Here is a 15,774-nt window from a genome sequence, read left to right on the forward strand (position 1 = left end):
TGGGACTTTAGCTTATTCACCGTAACCCCCAGAGTTAGATAAGTCCATACATACCCTTCTCATCTCCATGCATGTTGTAACTCTGTCTGACGCACCCACCGGTAGCTTAGCCTAGCACAGATCCTGAAGGTAATCGGTTCCATCTAGCCTACTGCTCCCAATAAGTGACAAAATAACGCCAACATGTTCCTATTTACATGTTGTGATTTGTATAGTCAGAGCGTGTTCAAATAACAAGGTCACATGAGACACAGCCATCTTCTAACCGTATATAAACTGGGAACCTTCTCAGAAAGGTGAAGCACTGCTACTTCTGCTACTTGGGCGGAGTGATATGCATGCAGCACCTGAGAAGCCCCAAGCAGAGAGTACCAATGCTTTGCCTTTCTGAGAATATAGTTCCCAGTTTATATATGGTTGGAAGAGTTACAACACAACAATTTCGGGTCACATTACTGCTGGAACATGTCTGGTTGTGTAGAATTTGGTTTAAAAACCTTTATTGGTGATTTTTAACGGTACAAAGTCCTGCTATATACTCTGTTGCAGTCAGTCTCAGACAAAACAGCGGAGAGTCAGAGATTCGCGGACATGCACTGAACAATCAGAGCAGACTGGGCTTTTTCGGGAGGGGGTATTAAAGAGACAGTCGCTCCAACAGAGCGTCTCATACAGGTGCAGCAGCCATGGGCAGTATGAGAAAAATAAAGTGTTTTTTTTAACATTAAAGCATGTAAACATGTTCTAGTCCATCCATCCATCTCCATCTTCGTCCGCTTATCCGGTGTCGGGTCGCGGGGGGAGCAGCTCCAGCAGGGGACCCCAAACTTCCCTTTCGAGAGCCACATTAACCAGCTCCGACTGGGGGATCCCGAGGCGTTCCCAGGCCAGGTTGGAGATATAATCCCTCCACCTAGTCCTGGGTCTTCCCCGAGGCCTCCTCCCAGCTGGACGTGCCTGGAACACCTCCCTAGGGAGGCGCCCAGGGGGCATCCTTACCAGATGCCCGAACCACCTCAACTGGCTCCTTTCGACGCAAAGGAGCAGGGACTCTACTCCGACCTCTTCACGGATGACTGAGCTTCTCACCCTATCTCTAAGGGAGACGCCAGCCACCCTCCTGAGGAAACCCATTTCAGCCGCTTGCACCCTGGATCTCGTTCCTTCGGTCATGACCCAGCCTTCATGACCATAGGTGAGGGTAGGAACGAAAACTGACCGGTAGATTGAGAGCTTTGCCTTCTGGCTGTGCTCTCTTTTCGTCACAACGGTGCGATAAATTAAATGTAATACCGCACCCGCTGCGCCGATTCTCCGACCAATCTCCTCCTCCATTGTCCCCTCACTCGCGAACAAGACACCAAGGTACTTAAACTCCTTCACTTGGGGTAAGGACTCATTCCCTACCTGGAATGTTCTAGTAGAATCACAAAATACAAGTATGAACCTGAAAAGGCTATATAATAGGTCCACTTTGAAAAAAAAAGAAATCAGCTTTTTAGAAACTTGGCAACCGCTTCTTCTCCACTTACTCTCCATTGACTGGGAAGAGAAACTGGTCTTTGAAATATCTGAATGAAGAATAACAGAAGAGGATACTGAACTAATGTTTACACTCTAAGCCCTATAACTGCTAAATGCAGTCTAAACATTTTCTGTTGGTAATAATGAAGGCACTTTTTCTGTTAGAATGTAGCTTGTTAGCAATAGCAGTTCTGGCTGACAGAGATCAGACATATACTATAGACTGGGATCGGACCACATCTGGTAACTGATGCGATCCGAATGCGTGCAGTCAACCAAAATGAAACTGGACCTCACTAAATGTAAAAGTTTATAGCCTGATTTAAGTGCTCTGATGTTGCAACATGTCATTGACTATTTATTACTCAAAGTGATGGATTACTTTCAACAATTGGGAAAAAAAAGTTTTTTTTGGAGCATATCAGCACTATCATATGGCAAAACTGATTTAAAGTTCTTTATTAAGTCTACAGTTCTTGGCACATACATGTAAGAACTGCCACAACTCACATTAAAAGGGATTAATATCATAAAGTCAGATGGTCTATAGATGGTCTAGATGATTTACACCCAGATGGCTCAAATTATCCACCAACTCAGATCAAAGTTGAGCCACAGGAAGACTTTTTCTAGTCATTTCAGACATAGAATCTAGACTCGATCATATAATTGCACTTCCTATTGTGAGCGTTTGAGTTATAGAGTTTCCCTTCTGTTAAAATACGTAGCGCCCCCATCCATAGTTATGGTTAGAAATAAGGTTCGGTTCATGTTTAGGTAGGGGGAAACACATATAAACGGGGGAGTCCTGAGGGCAACGCAAGTGATGGTGGATGTGAACGTGAACTCGCGTTATCCTCTGAAGCTGAAGCCATTGTTGATTAAAAAAAAAAAAAAGGGTTACACAACGTCAGTTTTGTTGGAAATGGTTCGGACTTCACAAAAGCAACGAGGAACAGATTAAGCCGGTCTGCAAAATATGTAGCGGTTGCTGCTAACCAGGACGGGAACCACAACAAATTTTTTCCATCAACTGATCAGGTACCATCCCAGCAACCACATTGAATAAGAAAATCAGGACTTTTGCTGGCTCCAATCAACAAACACAGGCTGCAAGTTTGTTCCAAAGTAGTCTGCTGTTGACAGCGCTAGCATTAGCTGTGCTGTAGTGACCAAATACTCAGGGAACAAGCAGTAACACTCAACATAAGACAAGGACACGACAAGGACTGAACGGAACACATTAATGTGCAAAAATGTTAAACACATTAGGGACTAATCAGACTCAACAGGAAACAAAGCTAGAACAAGACACATGAAACTAAACACTACAAGATAAAACCGGAAATAAAACTGAAAACCACAACAATGACATGCACTTTGTTTGGTTATGTGCTTTCTTGGCAGGATTTTTTTTTACATTTAATATGTTGCTTTTAAGTAGTTTTAGGTTGTTTACAAAATCAAAAGAAATGTAGCCCAAACGGACTACTCACTAGGGCTGGGCGATAAAACGATAACGATATGTATCGCGATAGACACAATCAATATCAATAGAAAATGCGGTCGATAAAACGTTTGATAACTTGTTTTTCTTCATCAGAAGAAACCAGAGGTTGTGAATCAAGTTTGGTTGCATGAACAAAGGCCCTCACTCTCTGGTAACCTAGCAACGTAGGGAGTGACACTCTAACAGCCAATCATGTAACAGTATCATGTTTGGTTTGCGCCACATCGCTGTCTCGTGTTCTTCAATAACAGAACCGGCGTGGAGTGGAAAGTGAGTGCCCCAGCGAGCGAGGAAATCGTTGATAAAACAGGAAAAGTCAGTATGGCAGTTTTGGGGATTTTATAAGTCTGACCGTAGTCAGACCATCGTCCCCACCAACACTGGTAATACCATAAACTTGTTTTACCACTTTAGCCGCGCTCACACTTTCGAGCACAGCCGTATTCGCCATCAACGTCCAACAACATCTGCAGCTGCAACACGGCACAAGCAGCAGACCACCATGGAGAGGTACTCTGCATCAGCGCCTTACTAAACGCTACAAAGAAATAATGAAGGCAGACATGCTGAGCACTGTTGAGAAGCCAGGTTACCAACCTAGCACTAAACCTGCAGAAAATAGTTCCTTCTCAGGTTTCTTATATTTACACTTTGCACTATTTTATGACACTTTATTAAGCATTTCTTACTTATTCTTTAATTTTGCACCTTAATGTTAAGAGATAATTGTTAAGTGTTCATTGTGATTTTAGACCTGTTTACATTTTAATTATTTGAGTGTTTTCCATGGTTGTGTTGACATTTCTGCTTTTATAACTGAGGGGATTATAATCAGAGCAGGGTTAAGTTTAAAATAAAAATGTTTAAATTTAATATATTTTTCTCCTGGTCCTTATTTTAAATAGGTCATAAAAAATATCAATAATTATCGATATCGACCGATATGAAAAACTTATATCGTGATACAGTTTTCAACCATATCGCCCAGCCCTACTACTCACTTAGTTTTCACTTGTAGATTTTGCAGACACAAAAAAGGATAACGTAATTTTAAGATGACTGTATGAATGTATTTCTTTTGCCAGTAGAGGGCACTACTGCTCTCTTGACCAGTGGGGCATCTCGTAATGTGAATGTGTAATGTGAGTCCTCAACAATCAACAAACATGCTGAATATTGTAAAGACATGTTTTTTATTTTTTTTATTTTACATGGTAATAAACTATATTCTAAAGTGTAATTAAACCTTTGGTTTCTTCCGGCTTCAGTCAGTATGCACTTTGAACGGGCAGTATCAGCAAAAAGATTATATCGTATACCATTCCCAAAATGGGAAAATATATCACATTTTTTGCCATATTGCCCAGCCCTAATGTGAGCACATTGGGCATATTGTGGGCACTGGGCAAACTGTGAGCATACTGTTGGCGCACTGTGGGCAAACTGTGGGCACATTAGGCATGCAGTGGGTAGGGCTGTAAGAAAAAAAAATCAATACACAGTATCGCGATATTTTATTTTGCAATACTGTATCAATTTTCAAAAACGCAATATTGATTTTTTTTAAGTTTATGTGCAAAAATATTCATGTAAGACAGTGGTTCACATTTATGTTGTGTTTAAACCCCCTACCGCTAGATGGTTATGCTGAGACGCACCACTAGTGTCCTTGCCTAACAGTGCCTGACTTTTTGCTAGAAACTAACAATGTAGCTATGGCTGAACTTTGGCCTACTTTAACATAAACATTTGCTCACTAAGAACCTGTGAACCACAAGCATTACAGCCACTAAAGCCAGTCCCACAATGAGCTTTCCTTAGTATGTGCCATTTCTGTGTCTGTACTATTGGGGCAAGGTGGCCTTGACCAACTGCGACTTTGCTCGTTTGAAAGCCATGATGTCTCTCATGGGTGGGCCAAATTCTCTGGGCGGGCAAAGCAGAGAAAGGGGAGGTAACCTTGTTCCTTATGACCTCTGAGCTTTCATTTTCTCAAAGGCAGAGGAAGATACCCAGGGCTCGGTTTACACCTATCACCATTTCTAGCCACTGGGGGGACCATAGGCAGGCTGGGGGAACGCATATTAATGTTAAAAAACCTCATAAAAAAGGGAAATTTTCATGCCATGGGACCTTTAATGACTGTGAATGAGCGTACCTTGCCCCTATTTTCACCCCCAAATATGCCAATACAAATATAGTATTTTAAGTTTTATTGTTAGTGTTATTCATACAGACTTCTATATCCTTCAACTACACACAGAGATACAGTATAAGAAAGCCCTCAACATCCACGGGTATTACAGAACTATAGTCACATTGCTCAACAAAGAACTTTCCATATTACCAGCACACTTTCACTTTGGTTACAGTGTAATAGGTGTAGAACTATCCATTACTCCAGTGCAAAAGAAACAACAGTCACTTATCTGGTGATGACACCACACTGAAACCAAATGAAACATCAACCCTACAATAACCTTGGTAAACAAGCCCCTTCCATCTTGATTTTGTAAATGAATGTGTTATCCCATGCACGCTTGTGATGCGAATGTTTCCCCAGACTCATTGAAGACTGATTATTTCCGATGTTGCAAATTGCTCAAGAGTCCTTTTCCTATCAACAAAGAGGCTGACTTATTCCTGAATATTACTATAAGTCCAATAATGAGTTCTTCCCGTCCATTCTGTCAGAAAGCTTCCTAATCAGGAGCTGATCTCCCCCCGACCTGCTGCATCCACCTCCATTGAGCCCGATTGTCTTGGGGCTGATTTCCGGCAGCGGAGCGACACTGCGTGACTTCTCCATTATGTGAGATCACTGCTGACAGCTGTAACTGCTAATTAAGATGGAAAGGAAGAGAGGAAGGAGAACGACACGACTTGCAGGATGACAAAAGTGGTGCATTAAGAACAACCGTTCAAATTAAACTTTCGGGAAGTAAATCTGATTATTTGGTGAACATTCCTGTATAAAGTGGTTCTGAATTAAATGATTATTTAGGGAATAGAATGGCGAGTGGTACACTTTTTAATTAGTTATGACTTTTTGGACTAACATTGCAATGTCTGGATGACTACAAGCTAAGTGGAAATTGGTTAAATTTACTTTTATATTCAACAAAATGGCATAACAAAACAATACCCCATTGATAAAATGACACCGGTGGTGTATTAGCACCGCGTCTCGGTACCCAACCCTACTGTTGTATATTCAGCTTTCTCTTCCTATGACCAAGCGCTCTCCAGTACACCAGAACAATCCCACCTCCCAGCAAACAGACCCACAGTCATTACAGTATGTCCCCATTAGCTCTTGCTAACGCTGCTGCTCCAAACATTATCACGCCTAGACACTAATGTTATGACTATGATTATCATTGTGTTCTTGGTGCTGGAAACACACACACACACACACACACACACACACACACACGAGGCTCATTCCATTTCCTTCCCTGCCATGAAACAAATCAAAAACTAGTTACACTGGCGTCTCTGAATGCCATCTTTGCTACCTCACCGTGACATTAACATCAACTATCGATAGGAACCAGCCGGGAAACTGTCGCCGGGGGGCCGCTTCTAAGCTGGAGTCAATTAGTGGGGAGGATGACCTCTTCAGATCTCCAATTATTATCCTCTCACTAAAAACCCTTTGGTTGATGCTACACTCTTAGAAAAGATGTGTTAAAACTTACACAAACTGTGTTAAATTCTTACACATCAATGGGTGAGTTTTGGGACAAACCTTGTTGTGTTCATTTTGACACATTCACTGTGTTAATGATTTTAACACAGTGAATGTGTCAGGAAGGTGAACAAAAAGATGTGTAAATATGTGTAATAACACATAATGTGCTGAACTTGGCTACAAACATTGGCTACACACTGTGTAAAATGAAAAACCCTACACAAAAAGTGTTATTTGACACATAATTAGTTTATGATAAATGAATACACAATTTATGACTTCAAATGCATTTAATATCAATACATTCACAGAATTGAACCCACACAAGATTAACAGAAATATAGCTGCAAATAGAACTATATAATTTCATAGAATATAATGTCAGCAATAAAAGAAATGACTGACATATTTTTCCAATTTCATTGGGCAACATGACACAACCACACCTTCTACATCACTTCACTTCAAAATCTATATATAAATGTATCTTGGATTGATGTAGATCTGATCATCCAAAAAATGTGTCTGAATATCAAGCGGTCGGGAATCGGACACACTAGAAGGAATTTTTACAAGTTTGTACTCATCTATCTTTTCCACAGCATATGAGTAAAAGTGATCATCAAAATATTTATTTGGCCACCATGTTCCAAAGAACGAACAACAATAGGATATGCATTTGGTACACATAGTTGAACATCTAGTGGGTCCCCAAATTTCCAACAATACATTTGCTGCACCTGGTTTTTATAAGCAAGAGTTTTTGATATATTCCTGAAATTGCACACAGCATGTGCTTGCCGTTTGAGGGGATTATGCTTAGCTTCAAACCTCATACACCAAAGTTTTGACAAAGGTCCAAATTGAATCAACATAGTTGGATAATGTGTCATGAAGTGGTGTTTTGGGATGAGGCGTTGATCAGGATAAAGTTCTTTGAACAACTTATGATGATCTATGATAAGCTGTTTCAGGAACACTGCAAGACCTCTGGTTACAACAGGAGCAAATATAATGCTGCATATTTCTTGTAACAAAATGAACAACTGCCAGTGCAGACTTTCAGGACACACAATGTCCCCCAAAAGAAAAGGCAAGTTTTGTATGTCTCAGATTTCAGGTTAAGGATTACACTTGGTTTGTTTTTTGTGTTTGAATACCCATAATCATACCTGGCTATTCTTTCATTCAGCTTTTCTTCAAAAATGTAGTGTCGAAGTAAAAGTTTTACTTCCAAAGGAATATAAACACTCAAAATGGCCGCCACGCCACGCCCACACCGTCTGACGAAAAGTTTTTCTTTTAATAACTTTTCATCGTTAAGGTGTTGGGATGGTACAGACCAAGTTTGAAGTCCATCGGATGAAATCTCTAGGAGGAGTTTGTTCAATTCATTTGACGGGAAAATAATAATAATTCCTTCAGTTTCAATAGGGCCTTCGCCACTGTCGGCGCTCGGGCCCTAAATATATTTAAGCAGTTAATTATTACTTACCATCATTCCAATTTGCATTCTGATCCAACAGAGTGGTAACACTCCCCTTCTCCAAAGCCGCAATCCGTTTCAGTTTTGGAATAACTGATGATTCCCATCTTCGGATTAACATCTCTCCCTTTCCATCAAACATCTTTCCAAACTCTGCATCTAGCTAATGTTGTTTAGAGAGTAGCAGAATGTGAGCTATTTCCAGAACACTTTATAACAAATCAAAATAGTCTACATCCATCTAAAAACATAATGAAACCCATTTGATAAAAGTAAAATCTAATTCTTACCAGGAATGGCATGTCGATGAAACGGGGGTACTGTTGGGTAATGTCACCAACTGTTGGCAACTGCGTGCTGATCCAATTCCTGCGATGGTTGAAGGTCTTTTCCATTGCAGTTTTGATGGTGGTGATGTTCTCAGATGATGGCTTCATTCTCTTGATGATGGTCAACCATTCAATTGGGTCTTCATCAGCTGGGGACTGTGTTACTGATGCTCCTGCTGAAACACTGCAGGGAACTTTTCATTTCCGTTGATAGCGTCGCTGTCCCTCTTCAAGATGCCGCCTCATATTCCGAAGCTTCATTTCTATGAATCCTTTATAGGACACGGGGTCATATAGATGCTTCTACAAACACATTTTAATTGAAAAGTAGAATTTTCTAAGCAACAACCTTTTGCCTATAACAATTGTCATATATTTCAGCAGAACTGTGAGCTAAATAATGCCAGATCCAATTGTAATACTTACATATCCTTCATTCTCTCCACAAAGGCTGAGCTTCAGACAGGGAAAGACTGCAATCAAGGATGTAGCCAAGTTCAGCTTATCAGCAGTGGAAGGGTAGCTTTTTGAGACAAAACATAATGAGATGTGCAAGAAAATGACTATGAAAGCCAGCAAGAAACAGTTACATAATGTGTACACATTTTGTTATCACTGATATTTTCACTTTTCTATTAATGGTGTATTAAAGCCTATTTAGTCTCTGCAGAACAGATGTAGGCTATGCACTATAAAAAGCTAAGTCAGATTCTCACTGGATGGTTTCTGATAGCTTAAACTAGCAGAATCCTCTCGTTGCACAGAGCATGGCTTTCTTTTGATATAAGTTATTTATTTACTCTAATTTGCTTCAGTTGCTATTTGTTTTATAGCAATGTCCAACAGTGAATTCATTTAATTGAATGTCGGCAGTGAATTTGATCTTACAACTTACACAACAGTTCTGTTGGGCTTTATGTGTAATACACAGGTCTCCCTCTATACGTAGGCTTACCCTACTTCATTTAACAATGGGCTGCTGCCGTGTTATTGCCACATTAACTATTTGCGTTGTAAAGATTATGTTCATAGATACTTTAGGAATAATCATATTGTATTGGGCTACTGAAAAATCAAATCATGCAGCGCCTTTCATAACAAAGCAAGTGGTTTGGTTGTCTACATGTCCATCTCAAGATAACAACAGATAGGCTACAGGTACGCTACTGATCTTAATGACACCTTCATGTAGGTTTAAACAAGTAAAATAATTGTATTAAACAGAAATAACAAAATTAGAGCTATGCTAATCAACAAGCAAAGCAAAGTGCAACTGATGCACAGCGCTGACATGGGTGAACATGAGAGACAGCAGAGATGAGAGCAATAGCAAAAAGCAAAACCTTGCTAAACATCCGAGTCAAAAGAGTGAATATGATGATATAATATAGCGTCAGTCTGAGGAAGAGGTCCAGGGTGAGAAGACGCAAGGTGCTAGGGCAAGACAGACTTCAGTCAGTGAGTCATTTGGCGGCAGCGGCAGAAGTTATCCAGGTACAGGGAGATAGCGTGATAGAAGTTATCACTGACTGGGAAAGTTATTCACGCTGTTAAGGCTTTAGTTTTTTAATGTTCAAGAGTTCCCCGGAATCCCAGCATTCTTACAACAAGCTAACAGAAAGCAGTTTGTTCTGAGATTTTCTTTATAATTAAATATGAGAGTAGTTTATTGTCTTGTCATTATGCAGCTATAATTTGGAATTGGTAAGCTTACAACCTACTTTTTTACTTTACTTTAAACTAGTTGTCACATCACACTACAAATGAAATACGTAAAAAGTATTGGTATCGGTATTGGCAATACCAGCCTGGGTATTACTTGGTATCGGATCGAATAGGAATTAAGTGGTATCGCACATCACTAACTTGCATAACATTCTCAAGAATGAAGGAATAAAAATCTCTAAAGACCCAGAGCCCCCAACAAACGTTTCTTTCGGAGTGGGCTGACCAGGGACAAATTCTCAGGCCATTTTCTTTGCCCCAGTCCGCCCCTGATTAATGTTATTTTCTATTGATATTCATGGCCAACTAATTATAGCTATATGTTGAAATAATGGTCCAGATAACCTAACTTATATTAGCAAACTCAATGGGTCTTAATTTAGCCTAAATGCCCCCGCTGCTGGAAAAAAAAATAAACAGTGTAATAGTTACAATGACAGATGGATTCCGGTTTTCTGTTATTAAAACATGACAAACTTACAATCCATGTTTTGCCACAAAATCACCGACACTAAGAGTGATGATCTTTTTCCTTCCTTCTGTAAATAACACCCCTGTACGCTGATATTCAGCTATGGTATTAGGTGCCTTCTTGGTCAGTAACGACTGTAACGGCAGTGAGTCTTCAGCCTAATAAGGAATTAAAATAATGCAGAAGTAAAAACAGAGTTGTTAAGAATGCTTGATTTAGTATGAATGAATAATTTAGTGAGAGTTTTACTGCAGTGCTCACCTGAGTACTTCCAGTCTGGGTAGGCTGAACATTGATGATCTCTAGATGGATTTCAGTGGCTACATAAACTTGAAAAATTCATTTCTTTTTTCCAACATAAAATCTATACACTTAATGTTAGGTAACTGGAGACTACAGCTAACTTACAAATTTATACACCAACAATCTTACAGATCTGAACGAATGTGCTAAATGTTGTGAAATGTATTTGTATTGTATTGCCATCATGTGAAAATTTTTTATTAAACTAGTCATGGCTATATGAGGTGACGTACATCTTAGTTAGCTAAATTACACAGCAAAGTTACAAAAGAAAGAAATAAGAAAAAAATATTCCAGCCTCATGATGCAAAAAGCTTGTAAATTAGAATGTATGGACTACACACATATACAATAGCTTTTTGGGGTGTGTTTGTACTCTGATAACATAAAATGAATACAATATTCGTCACATGATGAACCCTTATGCTATGAAACTGAAAATACAAAATAAATAGAATAATAAAAAATTAAACTAGCTAGTGCAGTATGAGTTGTTACAATTAGTTACCCCTTGGCTAAATAAGATTAGTAATGTAATGTAAAATAATATGCCAATGTAAATGCCCATTGCTTTAGTGATTATTCATCCTTTTTTGCACTTAAAGGCGGCTTGAAAAGCAGCGGAGATAAGGAGTTGGGCTCCGGTTTGTTTTTTCCTTGTCAGTCGTTATCGGCACACTGTAACTACTGTAACTGGACTCTGTAACGTTAGCTAGTTTTATGTGCGTTACCATGTTGGACGTTTCCCTTCACATAGCTAGCTAACGTTACCCTACAACAGTGGCGCCACTCCGACACACAGACACGGTCCTCGTATCATACTCATTCAACTGTCTTTCCGTCAATGTCGATGTTGTAACGTTAACTGACCAGTAACCTGCAGCGGGTCTTCCAGTAGCACGTCAGAGACGTTTAGTTTTATTTCCTAACAACTGACTGACTCGCGACAGAACTTGGATGCCAGAGCTCGTGCACAGCCATTACCTAGCCTGCTCCATTGGCGGCAGAACATTTCAGCTTGCTTTTAGATCAGCTAACGTTACCTAGCTACTACACTTTACACATACACACAGTACAGAGTACATCAAAATGATTAAAATAACATTAAAGATCGGGATTATTTAACTGGAATGGAAACTTACCAACTTGTCTGAAATGAACTACCTTCAGGGATGATGGTTGTTATCCCTGAGCCTGCCGTTTTTTTTTTTACTGCGTCATCCCGGCACCATTTTATATTCATTGACAACGTCTAACTTACGTTATTATTAAGTTATGGTAAAGTACAGGGTCTAACAGTTCTGTTGGAAACCTAATTAAACCAGTAAAAATAACAACAACCGATCAATATGTCTTTTTTGCATTTAAATATAAGTTAATAAATGATTTCAAGTGGCCAACAACTTACCTCAGGAATCTTGCTGGCAGTCACCGCTGGCGCGAATTCTCTCCCGTCTTGTCCACTTTTTTTCTTTTCCCGAAATGCACTTGAGCTTGTGTGCAGTCGTCGCTGTTCGGCAAGCGTAACTAAGCAACGACCACAGGCTGTTGTCCTCTTTTATATAGCTACTATGGTTGGTATGGTCCTTACTAGCTAGCTTAATTTACGTGAAGCTACATTGTCTATTAAAAAACCAAAAATAATCTAACATTATACTAGGAATACTGTAAGTACTGGCTAGCTTCTAAATGGTTAGTATTAGCAGTGTTGTTTAGTTAGATCGTCTCTGAGAAAAATTTTAATTACAATAACATATATGAAAACAAAATGGCAAGTCGGTTTCATTATCAGACTTTTTTTTTTTAAAAAGCTGACACCGGGTGTGTGTAAAGCAGATGAGTCTACACAATATTGTGCTGAATGCTGTGAACAAATTCACAGGTTGTGTTAATTTAAAACTACACATAATTCTGTGTAAAAAAGCTGAATTCTTCCAACACAATTTTATTTAATATCGACACAAAATGTGTAGACTAGAGTGTTACACATAATTTGTGTAATTTATTTACACATTCCTTCTAAGAGTGTAGTCCGCCCTAATAGCATTGTAGCTGTGCTGCTACAGTAAGTAGAACTAATTCACATTCATAAAAGAGCGTGAACATGTGAGTGTATGTCGCAAAGCCCTTCAGTTGCTCGGTGGGGACTTACATCACAGCATACACACTTCGCAGATTTTTTTCACCTGTTGAAATGTTTTCTTGACAGGTTTCAATATTGTAAACCGAAGACAATGTAATTGCATTGCAACTTGCTCCTGCTGCTGCAGCATGATTCATAGCATAGCATTAACAAAAAGATGTTAGCGATTGGTCACATGCCAAACACAATGTACTTACTTTTTTTTCTTCTAATAGAAACATTAAGAAAAAGACTGAGACCAGAATGTCAATACATGCCCTTCCCCTGTGAGAGCTGCTCTAATGGACAGATTGGTTTTGTTCACATGGACTTATTGAAGCACTGTGTTTAAACTGTATGCTTCCTTTTCATATCTCAATATATAAGAGCAAAAGTGAAAGAAATAGAATTATCAATATGTTTATATTATGCTTTAACATAGGCTGCAAACGTTAGCATGTCACCCATCAAAGTCTGTTTACAGGTGTAGGGGGGTGTAGTGAGTAGTACTACTGTATACGAGAAAAGGGAATGCGTGGAACTAAAAAGACAATATCTACGGCTTTGCTGCATCAAGTTTTTTTTTTGTTTTTACAGTGTTTTTATTGAATTATATACATATACATACACATATATATATATACACATATATATATATACACACATATATATATATATACACACACATATATATATATATATACACACACACATATATATATATATACACACACACACACATACACACACACATATATATATATATATATATATATATATATATATATATATATATATATACACACACACACACACATCTATATATACATATACACATATACACACAATTATATATATATATATATATATATATATATATATATATATATATATATATATATATATATATATATATATACATTACAATTATTAACAAGCACCTCCGCCCCCATCCCAGCTCACAACAAAATCTCTCTCCCAACTGACGCATTACAAGAGCCAAAAAAAATAAACAAAAGCAAACAGTATCACATGCACAGAACAATAGCACCTCCAGCAAAGCTAAGCTACGCACAAATACAAAAACAATCAAGAATTGCTCCTCTGCTATCACCCTCCAAGACATGCCTCAGTCTTCTGGGGTTCACCACTTATTTTAATTTTAGGAATCCTGTCCCGCATTAGCCCTCAGTAGAAGCTCCCGTATGTTTCCTTTTTTTATTGGTCAAATGCACCCCCAATTTGATTTTTATATACGTTAATTTCTCCATGGACATACATTGCGCCATATTCTTGATCCAAGCATCCATTGTAGGTGCCTTTTTTTGCCTGTAGTACAGCGAAATCAATACATTTTTAACTTGGAGTTTTGATTTTTCTTTTTTACTTCTGCCCAGATTTTCCAGGTCAGTGTCAGACACCAGGAGGAATCTAGTTAAACACAGAAGATGCTCGATCGGTAGATTTTGAATTGTGAGTCCGACAATGTCGTAAGAGTGCGACAGTTGCAAAATCGATGGTCGCCAACTACAAATTAGTACCCAGCTTTTGTCCGCTTCTGTCTGAAATTAAGGACCCATTTTAAAAAATGATTTAAATTACGAGTGAATCTGCCTCCATTATCATAGTAGACTGTGTAATGAAGGTGTAGCAACAGTAATTAAATGTGACAGAGCTTAACTTAACTGTTATTTTACACCATGACCATGGCCCGTTATTGTTAATTCCCCCTTTCAGTATCTCCTCTCCTCTCCATAACCTCACATCTTGTTATTTTCCCTCTTTGATCTCACACTGACAGATCTGCACTGCTGAGTGCACCCTTATTTTGTTAACAGTAATTGGAGAGGATGTACGTAAAATGCACCTGGACTCCATTTGTAATTTGCTAATTTGATTTACTTAGGTACAGACTGCACCTCTTGCTCTTGGCATCAAAGCTAGCTCTTCTTATTCTTTTGAATACAAGCTTGACAGTGATTTCTTTTAGAAATGCAAAGCTAGTTCAGTAGGCCAAAGTTCACCAGTTCAACCCAATGAACCCTTATAGGTTAACAGAAACTTTAAAATGTGTCAAACCTTCTACTCTCAGTTAAGTTGTTCTAAGCTCATTTGTCTACTGTAGCAGGTTAAGTTTAGTTTGTATGCAGTTAACTTTAAATGTTAAGCGGTTGTGGGGAGAGGCTTCACTTTTCCCTATTTTTTCTTCAACTCATTAAATCCTCCCTAGGAATTCAGGCTTTGCAATGAAGCACAAATTGCATGCTGTAGCCTGTGCACAACATGGAAAACAAACAATTAAAAAAAAACATCTCCAAAACCTTCCCTATCCCTCTCCGTATTCTCAATCTTCTCTTCACCTTCAGCTTTCTAATAACAGTCTTAAGTTGACATTCAGTTTTCCTGGGGCAAAACACTTCTGCTGGGACTGTCTGCTTTCTAATTGTAATAATAATTGTGGTTCCGCCTAATCTCTGCTGGGGCTGTGACCCCGGCCCGCTGTGAGCGCATTTGAGATAATGAAATAATTGCCCCAAATGCTTTTTTCCCCAAGCAGCCGCTGAAACTTGAACCCTCAGACGAAGAGGCATCAACATTCATTCGGTCTC

The 15,774-nt window shown here is 39.0% G+C and overlaps 1 long non-coding RNA gene across 1 annotated transcript in view; it reads right to left on the reverse strand.

Annotated features, from left to right (window-relative positions):
- Positions 1-5,232: 5,232 nt before the first annotated feature.
- Positions 5,233-15,774, reverse strand: part of LOC114549405 (uncharacterized) — a 21,039-nt gene continuing 10,497 nt past the window's right edge. The window contains exon 2 of the long non-coding RNA XR_003691545.1: positions 5,233-5,874. This is a non-coding gene — a long non-coding RNA (uncharacterized LOC114549405). The remainder of the gene's footprint in view (positions 5,875-15,774) is intronic.

Source organism: Perca flavescens, chromosome 22 (assembly GCF_004354835.1).
Source record: "Perca flavescens isolate YP-PL-M2 chromosome 22, PFLA_1.0, whole genome shotgun sequence".
Lineage (NCBI taxonomy): Eukaryota > Metazoa > Chordata > Actinopteri > Perciformes > Percidae > Perca > Perca flavescens.